The 9,801-nt window shown below is 41.2% G+C and overlaps 1 long non-coding RNA gene and 1 other non-coding gene across 7 annotated transcripts; both read left to right on the plus strand.

Moving 5' to 3' along the window:
- Positions 1-356: 356 nt before the first annotated feature.
- On the plus strand, positions 357-7,494 carry LOC128080381 (uncharacterized). 6 transcript variants are annotated; one of them, XR_008206639.1, is made up of 6 exons: positions 421-439; positions 745-868; positions 1,336-1,446; positions 1,862-1,967; positions 2,222-2,316; positions 5,711-7,494. It is a non-coding gene; the product is annotated as an uncharacterized LOC128080381 (long non-coding RNA). The 6 variants fall into 6 exon arrangements; XR_008206640.1 differs by lacking the exon at positions 421-439 and having other exon boundaries at positions 518-868; positions 5,711-6,808; positions 7,022-7,494; XR_008206643.1 differs by lacking the exon at positions 421-439 and having other exon boundaries at positions 528-868; positions 5,711-5,789; positions 7,022-7,494.
- Positions 1,598-1,715, plus strand: LOC128080774 (small nucleolar RNA SNORA26). The gene has a single exon (XR_008206881.1). It is a non-coding gene; the product is annotated as a small nucleolar RNA SNORA26 (small nucleolar RNA).
- Positions 7,495-9,801: the final 2,307 nt, after the last annotated feature.

Below are 9,801 nucleotides of genomic sequence, written 5' to 3' on the forward strand. Positions count from 1 at the left end.
CAGCTGTATTTAGCTTCTTGAAACCGCTATGCAGCTGCTACTTTACACCGAACGTAAAAATTTCACCGAACGTGCAGGGCACGTTAAAGACCTCCGGACCCGCGCAGCTGCCATCCGGGGAGCGCTGAGCAGCCGCATCCCGACAGAAGCCCTACAGGCCCTAGCCCGCTCCTGACTCAGGCCTGGAGCCCTCCCCGAGCTCCAGCGACCCCGAGACCCGCACGCACATCCCGCTACCTGTCCTGTGAGGGGCGGAACGCCGCCTCCGGTCACGTGCTCTTACTCAACCAACAGGCGACGGCGCCCGTGCCGCTGGCTCCCCCTCCCCGCCTTCTCCAGAGACGTCGGGCTCGCGCGGATCTCGCGGGAGCGGCGGGCCGTATTTAAAGGCCGCGGAGGCACCGCCCGCCCTCTTTCCCCGCCGCCCGGCGGTGAGGTGGTAAGGCTTCCGCCTGGCGTTCCTCTCGTATGAGGGGCGGGTGGCGTGGAGGCTGGGGGAGGCTCGTGCCGGTGGGCGGAGGGCGGGGCGGGGGCCTACATCGCGTCTTCCCTTCACATTTGCCCTCTCGGAGCCTGGCAGTGCCCCGAGGAGTCAACACAGGGGGATAGAGAGCCTTCCTCACATAAACACAGCGCGGAGCCGCCCCTCCGTCCTGCATCCTGTCGTGAGGCACAAGCGTCCCTTCCCTCCGCCCCACGGCTCCTTCCATCCCCTCCCGTGCTGACTTCTCTCTGCTTCCCCAGCTCCGGCGCGAGGTCCCCACGAGGTCTCCCGATGCCCTCCGGGGTTCTGCCCAGCTGGTCGCTCCCCGTCCCGGCGGCCGCTGCCACGGCCGTGCTGGGGCTGGAGCCTCGCTTGCCGATGCCGGTAGGTGGGCGTGCCGCCTCAGAGTGAGCTTTCCTCTGTCCCCGCCGGGTCTCATAGGTCGAGCTCAGCCCGTCGTTGCTCTGCCTCTGTGCGGTAGTTTTCCGTAGGCCCGGCCTCCTCTTCTATCTGATACAGTAGCTTTTGGTGTCTCCCTGTGATTTGTTGCAAGGTATAGCAAGTAGGCACACGGTGGTAAGGAATTAGCCAGTTAAGGCTTCTCCTGAAGCTGAGAACTCCCAGCTTCTGGTAATGTTAGCACCAGAAGTAATTTAAGTGTACTGTTTAGCAGTGTATTTAGCAATATTAAGAAGATATGTACTATTTACTTTAAATGGCCATATTGGAAAAGGATATTCTTGTCCGTTTGATTAAACCACCTACTACACCTTGCTGTAGATATTTGATAATAAATTTCATAAGTGACTTCTGAAATTTTACACTGTAATAATTGGCCTCTCTGTTATTAGGAGTCACTTAGTGATTTTGTGATCGAAGCAGGCTAGAAATGGATGATCACACCTAAACTGAAAGTAGTCCTCAGGATTCCTTAGGAATGAATAATACCTTCTGTTAAGAAGGTAAGTGCTTTCTACTTTAATGAGTTATGGACCATTTTAAGTCATGCTTTTTTGATAATTCATGAGTTTCAAGTAAGTTGTCTGATCGGAGTAAATGGTAAATTCAAATAATCTTAGAACAAATTGGTATGATCTACTCCCCTTTTTAGCTTTGCCCTCTTAAGTCTCTCAGTGTCTTAAGTGGCCAGTACGGAGGGGTATAACAGTTCTCTCTCAAACCCAGAGGTGAGGCTGAAACTCTTCTTTGGATCACGCTGAGAGGAACACATTAATGAAACCGTAAAACCACATTCATGAATTTCAGAAAGTTAATGAGTCAACTTTATAGCTTTCAAAGAAGCTTCTGGGATTGGGGAAGTCGTCTGATGATCATGTTATCTAATTCTGTTTCACATTAATCTTTTTCAATTTTCAGAGTTCAAGTGTGTTGGTGCTCCTTGACTGTCTAGAATATGCCTCATGAGATAGAGATAAACGATATGGAGTCAAAAGAGTTCCTTGTAAATTGATTGGTCTTCCAGGTACGTAGTGTAAAAAGTCTTATCAGACTTGAGTGGATGGGCTTGTGTTGTCTCTATCTAAGAAGCTTAAATTATTGCTTAACTGAAAGTTAAATAAACAAATTAACACAAAAACAAAAACACCTAGTTTGAAACTAGTTTGGACTTCTGGAAACCTCTGTAGAAGTCTAGAGTTTTTAAAACTGGTTTTATGTAGATCAGTCAAACTAAATTAAATAATATCTTGGTAAAGTGGATTTGTTTTTTCTTCCTAGACTTGCTCTGGACCAGAATGTGTGCTAATTGTGTGGGCAAGGAAAATCTTGTCCTGGGAAATGTAATCTTTATGGAGAAATGCCCTTGATTAAAGGTTAGTGTCATGTAGCTTGTCCATATGGTTCAATCTTAGGCCATTTAACTCCATTCAGGTATTTGATGCTGACTGCAAATTAAATAAAGCTTTTCTTTTATAGAGAGAAAACCAGCAAGGGATGTGCAAGGCATCAGAACTGATCTGTTGAGTGGATGATTGCAGACTTCACACAAGATCACTCAGTTGTCCTATGTAATGTTTTGTCTTGAACTGAAACTGACTCAGACTATTACATCTTCAATGCTCATGTTTAAACAATCTAGCCATTGGTTGCAACAGAAGTTTCTTAAAAGCTGTGGCAATTTATTTCTGTATGTATTACTGAAATAAAGTTAATACACGAAGCTTGTGTTGTGAAGTTCTCTCATCTAGGTGTTCCCTATTCAAAAGTATTCAGAAGTTAAGAGTGTTAATTTACTTCACTTTGAAATCACTTTAGTTTGAGGTCAGTGGCCCACTTCTGAATTATTTAATTAGGCTATGATAATTTGCATACTGTCCAATTAGTCAAAAGATGGTCTCAAAATTTCCAAAGACATAATAGATAAAGAGATCCTCAAAGATTGCTATTTAAAATACAACAAAATATTTTTCTGCTGCAGGCTTCCTTTTAAAGAGCCTATTATGAAGGATTATACAGAGCAGGAACAATGTTCTCCAGCAACTGAAAGGCTGCATCTCCTAAGCCAAAAAGGCAGGTTTCCATGTGAAAGTGTGAAACTGTAATTTGTGTATTCTGTTACTAGCTGATGCTTCAATCGAAAGCATAAGCAAGAATAACAATGGTTCCAATTGGCTGTTAGGCAATCCCTACTGCTGAGTTGGTGCAGTGAATTATTGCAGGGTTAGGGCAAAATGTAAATAACCTTGGTCAGATTAAAATTCCATCTAGACTGGAAGTATGTTTCTGGTTCTTCAGTTAAGCATCTGCTAAATAGGGCAAGTATTTGAAGGTTTATAATTTCTAGCCTGTCGGATTTACCTTAAGTATAAGCTTTGAAACGTTTTCACTTCTGGAAACTAAATTCTGGCAACAAGGCACTTGTTCCTCTTCTTTCTGCACTGAGAAAAGTGCCCTTGGAGGACCTACTTGAAGACTCTGAAAATGAAGCCTGTTCTTTCAGGCCAAGATTTGTGATTACCTGTTGACTTCCCCAGAGGCTTACTGCTAAGGCATTACTGCCCTTCATAGTTAGTGCTTTTTGCATGTCTTGTAATTCTTTGCTGGATAACACTCAAAAGCCAATGAGTGGCTTGCACTATCAAAGATTAGTATTACCTACTCCTATTTCCAGCTAAATGATGTCGAGCCAGACTCATTTTATAGGTTTCTGTATAAAGGTTTTGTGCAATAGGGATTGCAAGAAAAAGCTAGAGAGGAATAAAAGTGAATGAGAGCTACTAGGTAGCTATTAATCTGTACATTTCTTGTAATTCTGATTATTGACTGCACATCTAACGATGATGCTTGAGAGTTTTGTTGGCTAGACCTGCAGCAGATTCAATTCTGTTCAGCAAGATGGTCTGTCAGGCAGGAAGAGTGCATTTTCTATTCTGTTTTAGCAAGTTATTATAACTGGGTTTCAGACTTGATCAAAGGAGGCATAGAAAGAAGATGAAGTATATAAGATGCTTAGGGAGCAACCTCATTCAGAAGAGAAGCCTTTCTAAAGAGTCTAAGTGTTTAAAAATGATCTTAGGGGGATTCTTTTATATAAAAAGGGCAAGGAAAAGGGACGAAGATAAGCCTAAAGGAGACAGTGGAGCACCTTGTTCTAAAGAGATGATGAAAGATTCTATTCTTACAGGAGAATAGAGGATAAGAGCTTTTTCCTGGAAATCAACATCTCTAATGATGTAATGGTAGACTGTGAGTTTTGTTTTTCTTTTATAAGTTCTTTTTCCATTTTCTCCCTCTATGTATTTCAAGCTTTTAGAGGACTTTCTTGGAATGTGAGCTAGTAGTCCAAACTTACTGGGACTCACTTGGAAAGAAATTTTAGTCAGGATTTTCTTTCAGAGGTAACTAACTCATTAATTGTAGATCGTTAGTGTCTCTTGAAATGCAGGCAGTTATATTCATTAGGCTTGAGAATTTGTGGTTCTGCAGCTGGCAAACACAAACTCTGGTTAACCTTGAAACTTTATGGAAAGAAAACCAGCAAAATATCTGTAGGGTGAGGATAATGTATGAATGCTCTTGCACCTAAGGAGCAATGAGTGTGCATCCTGTGCATTAATTTGGATTAAAGCAAGCAGGCAGGCACTTCCTATAAAGCTGTAGTGGTCTTTAGATATTAGGTATGTACTTTCTTAACACTTTTTACACTTGGTTTCAGATGGAGCTAACATTGGATTCTTCAACATATCAGTACTTCTAAGTTTATTCTAAGCAAAGTTGAAAACTGCATGACCTTCACAAGACGTTCACTGCTGCAAACAGGGTCTTTGCTGTTTGGTGCACTTTGATGTAGAGATCAGAGACTTCCTCACAGTGGTTTGACATTTGAGTTCTATGGTTTTGACTCAGTGCACTGAAGACGTTAATACTCTTTCAGGCTGAGGTATAGAAGCTTGGAATAATGATTTATTATCTTCAGATTGTATTGTATGCGTGCTTAATCTAAGGTGCCAAGGTAATGTAATCCAGAATATGCATTTTAATTTAAATAATCCTAATTAAAATCTTGAGCAGGAGGAGTAATTGGAAATAGGTAAATCCTAGGAAGATGAGTGTGCCCAAAACCAAGGGAGAAATAAATGTGGGGAGTTGCAGCTTTTAGCACTGCCTGGCCATGGAGACAGCAGGTGATGCAGATCCCTAGTTTGTCTCCTGGGAGCATGCAAGGTCATTTATTATTTCCTTCTCAATGGTTTATTGCACACCAAAGCAGAGGTGGTATGTGGCCTATGAGTCAGAGTGTTTTTTAGTCCTTCTCCTGAGAAGTGAAGGTGAACTTGAAGATGAAGTTGTATAAGAGAATTTGGCTTAGGTTTTATTAGCTCTTCTGCCATTGAGTCTCATTGCAACTGATGTAGGAGGATGAAATTGCAGCTTCCTTTTGGTTATGTCACAATCTCTCCCTTATAAATAGAATGTTATCTCATGCAATTTGGAAAGTGAAAGAAAATAAATAGGAGTTCTCTGGAATAATTTCTCTGCATTTTCTCCGCAAGCTACTTGAAAAGATTGCTCATTCAGCCTCCCCAGGATCTTAGTACCGAATCCTATTAGATTCATCACTTCATTCTTTTCCTTGAAATGTAATCATGAAATACACACAACATACTTTGTAAGGAAAGTAAAAAAGGAAAGGAATAAAGCCAAGTAAAGTATGCAGAAGGATATAGTTTGTTTCCAGCAATAATGTGTTCTCTCCTACTCATCCAGACTTGAAGATATTGGATTCTCATTCCCCCCAGTAACTGAAAAGAGAGAAATGGCAACAAAGGACGCACAGAAGCCTGAGGTACTCAACAAGTTCTTTGCCTCAGTCATCCCTGGCTGTCAGGCTTCTCATGTCCCTTGTGTCCTTGAATCTCTTGGTGGGTACTGGGGGAGCAAAATCCCTCCTACTGTAAGCAAAGACTTGGTAAGATAGACTCAGTATTACTATTGTTACTCAGGATAAAAACAGGAAGTTATGAAATAGCAATAATTCACTGATATTCAAGATTAAACTGCAGAAACTGCAATGAAAGAACAGATCACTTATCTAGAAAGGAAAAAATCATAATTCTTAAAGAAAAAAGCAAAGGTAAATTATTAGTCAAATTGTAAGCTGAACAAGATCAGAAGTGAGTTCAGGTTAGCAGAAGTGAAGATTTGTGAGAAATGGAACAAGTAACCCCACTTCATATAACCCAGCCCCTTCAGGCTGTGCAGCACAGGAGAGGTGAGCTGCTGTGACAACAAGGAGGCACAGCTGAGGACAGGATCTCAAATGTTGTTAGACATTACTATTATGAATAGCAAACTCAGAAAGACAACCAAGTTTTGTAGACAAGTGATGGGACCTGTCCTTGCTCTGCTCAAGTAAAATAGTGCAGTTTCATGCTGATTTACACCTCTGGAGACGTGGTCCTGCCTTTGTGCTAGCATGCTTATCACTGTGCTGGTTTACAGATCCCAGTGGCCTCCTGCCTAAGAATGGCTTGAATCCTCAGTTTTGGAAGTTTCAAAGTTACCTTGATTTGAGCAGTCCTTTCAGCTCCTAATTCGTAGGTCCGAAGTCAGCGAGAGCTGAGAGCAGCCCTTCCATCATCCTATAGTTTACATGGGATGACATCTTTTAATAAAATACGCAACAACTCTAATAATTTTCTTTAAAATGATAGTACTTTATAACTTCTTCCTCTTAAAGAAGAATTACATGGCAGCAGTTACTCACCATGTAGCAAATGCTGTGCCTGCAGTTCATAAAGTGACAGCAGCACTATTACTCATGGTACTGTGAAGCAGTTTGAGATGCATGGGGCATTTCAGAAGGTAAATATTCTCTGTTTTTCTTTACCATTTTGTTTCATATCATGCCAATAACTTGACATGCACACAGAGCACTTGTCTGATAGCTGATTCAGTAATCAATTAATAGTCATTATTCAAATCAAAAGGAAAACTCTCAGCCGCTTTCAAATAAATAAAAATACTCATGTTCTCAGTGTTTTACGATAATTTCTTGGCACACATTTTTTTCCTTAGTGATTTCCTAACATCATTCTCCAGGTCAAACCAAGAGCACAGAGCAGACATACCTCAATCAGGATGGCTTGGATCACATCCTTGTCTCATCTGCACCTTAACACAGTTTCCAGGAGGATCTGTTCCCTGATCTCCCAGACGCAGAGCTGAGGCTTACTGGCTGGTAGTTCCCCAGCTCTTCCCTTCTATCTTAAAAATGAGAAGGATGTTTCCCTTTTTATAGTCACTGGGGACTTTACCTGACAGCCACAGCATTGTGAATATGAGTGAGTGAGGCTTGGCAACTGCCTCATTTGGTTCCTTCAGGACCCTGGGATGCGTGTCCTGGTCCCACAGACTTGTACAAATTCAGTCTCATCATGTGGTCTGGAATAAGGTTATTTTATATCTTTCTGACATTTTGTGTATGTTTGTGTGACAGCAGAAAAAGTTCCTTATAATCTGAAATAAACATCTTGGACTTTGAAATAGCATGTGATTTAAATACCTCTGGTTTTTATTCTGATGGGCTTCTAAATAGTTTATATGCATTTTTATTGTCTTGGGATTTGAGTACAAGTTGGAAAGCTTGAGAGGTTTTTGCACAGAATGCAATTTGCAAAATGCTGTTGCCATTTCCTCCTGGAAAAGAAAATAGGAGTTGAATATTTCATGTACTGGAAAAGAGATGGAGAGGAATTAGTTTTCCTTCCAAAAAATTATTTTTAGTTGTCAGATTTCAAAGCTTCAAGTAAGAGTATTATATAGATCATCTGTTTGCTTGTATTCTCAGCTGCACTGCAGATCCACTCTGGCAGAATTTCTCATGGTAGATTCTATAAACTGCATATTTTAAGTAACATAGAGTAAGGATTTCTAAGGTAGGGTTTTTCAAAAGTACTCAGGATTAGTTTCTTTCTAGTCTTTCTGAGTTCAATGTTGATGACAGTAAAGCAAATTTTGGCCACTGCTGAATGCTAAAATCAAAATCAGTGGTGTTCCTTAATCAGTTCAGGTGACAGAGCAACTTTGAATCAGTAAAATCATTTTGATTGGCTGCACTGAAAACGTCAATGATGTTGTAAAGCTCAGTATATCTAGTCTGCATTGAAACTAAACTTGTCCTTCCTGTTTGATGGCACATATCTATCTGAACCTGAAGCATTTCACACACCTCGCATTTCCAATCACTAATTCAGCCAGAGGTGGGGTATTCAATACCAGGCATTGGTTATCAGTGTCTGCAGATGAAAAATTTAGGAGGCTGACATATCATTTGTTCACAATCATAACCTACTGAAAAAGTGCCTGCAATATAAGCCACATGATTAAGCATTTTTCATAGCAACCCAGTAACATTGCTTTAAAAGCTCGATTTGAAGTTTCCATATTGCATCATTTTTCCCCTCTAAATTTGTTTGCAGGCAGCTTGTTTATGTTTGCAGCAGAAAATGAATCGTTCTTTTATGTAATTGCTGCTAATTTGTCTGAAAAGCAAAAGCAAAACACCCATAAGGTAATTTCACCTGTCTTTGTTAGAAAAGCAGATCTCAAATTGAACATGAATGCCTCTGAGTTGCCAAATGCAATTGGTTTTACCGTCTGTGGTTTCTGTTTTTGTTGAGTCTGTCAGCAGCAGGTGAGGTCTAGAGCTAGAGCCTCCCAGCCAGAGCTCTGCAACCTGTGCTGGGGGAGGGAGGCTGAACTAGGCTAATCAGGATGAGGACAGACAGAAGTATGGGACTGGTTGTAAATAGTGATCCTAGCCAGCCCAGGGGCACTGTGATTTCAAAAAAGATTCAGAGATGAGGAGAAAGGTGGTGGAAATGGATGGAGCTCCCTTACTCTTCGCCTTCCAGTGGAAATACACATTCTGAGAGCTGCAGGCAGGACACGGCACAGGATTCTCACTTAGGAGTTTATTTTCTGTTCTCTCCTTGATCTACAGACCTGCAAGTGATTCTGAAGGGATGTGATCAGTGCAGTGTAAATGAGTCCACAGTCATTTGTATAGAATCAGCCCTTGTTGTGGGAGCACAGAGAAGCATCATAAATAAGCCTACGGGGAACATGATGAAACTGCCTTTATACTTCTCACCATAAGCAAGCCAACCTAGTTAGTCTTCATTGTGCAGGGGGTTATGAAGCCTGTTCTGTCCTAAGGGATCAGATTCCCTGTTGTGTTGGGCATTCAGCAGCAATGCAAGATCTATCGTGTTAATGAATTTATAGCAACGGTAATTATGATCTTCTGCAACAGTTTTGAGCAGCTGGAATTAGTGTTAGATAAGTCTCCTTATCATCACACTCCTATAAATAATGGATTTTGCTGCATGGAGAGAATGAATTCTTTCCTGTGTAATCCATTACCTCTGTACAACAACCAAACATTTCAACTGTTCAAAGAGGAAAGTGCTATTTTCTTTGAGGTTACTTCTGCCCCATTTGTTTGAAGCATCTTGTTAGACATTCTGCTTACAGTAACGGAAATACTTTTTATCAGATGATAATGTGTAGTAGGTTTGCCTTGATTCAAAGCAACATGAAAAGAGCTTCTTTAAGTCCCAGGAAGAATGAAATTCAAGAAAAAAATGTTTTATGCAAGGTTTCAAAACTTAAAAAATTGTAACAGAAAGGCTTCTGGACTTGGGAAGGAAATATTTGTGTATCACATCCAGGATACTGGGGATAGTGGAGACACCTGGCTGTATTCAAATTACAAATCAAGTGAAATCATGACTTGGCTTGAAAGGAGAAAAACAGAACACAGGGCAAAATGCTGAAAGACGAATACTGCTGAA

This window comes from Tympanuchus pallidicinctus, unplaced genomic scaffold (assembly GCF_026119805.1).
Source record: "Tympanuchus pallidicinctus isolate F22 unplaced genomic scaffold, pur_lepc_1.0 scaffold2, whole genome shotgun sequence".
Classification (NCBI taxonomy): Eukaryota; Metazoa; Chordata; class Aves; order Galliformes; family Phasianidae; genus Tympanuchus; species Tympanuchus pallidicinctus.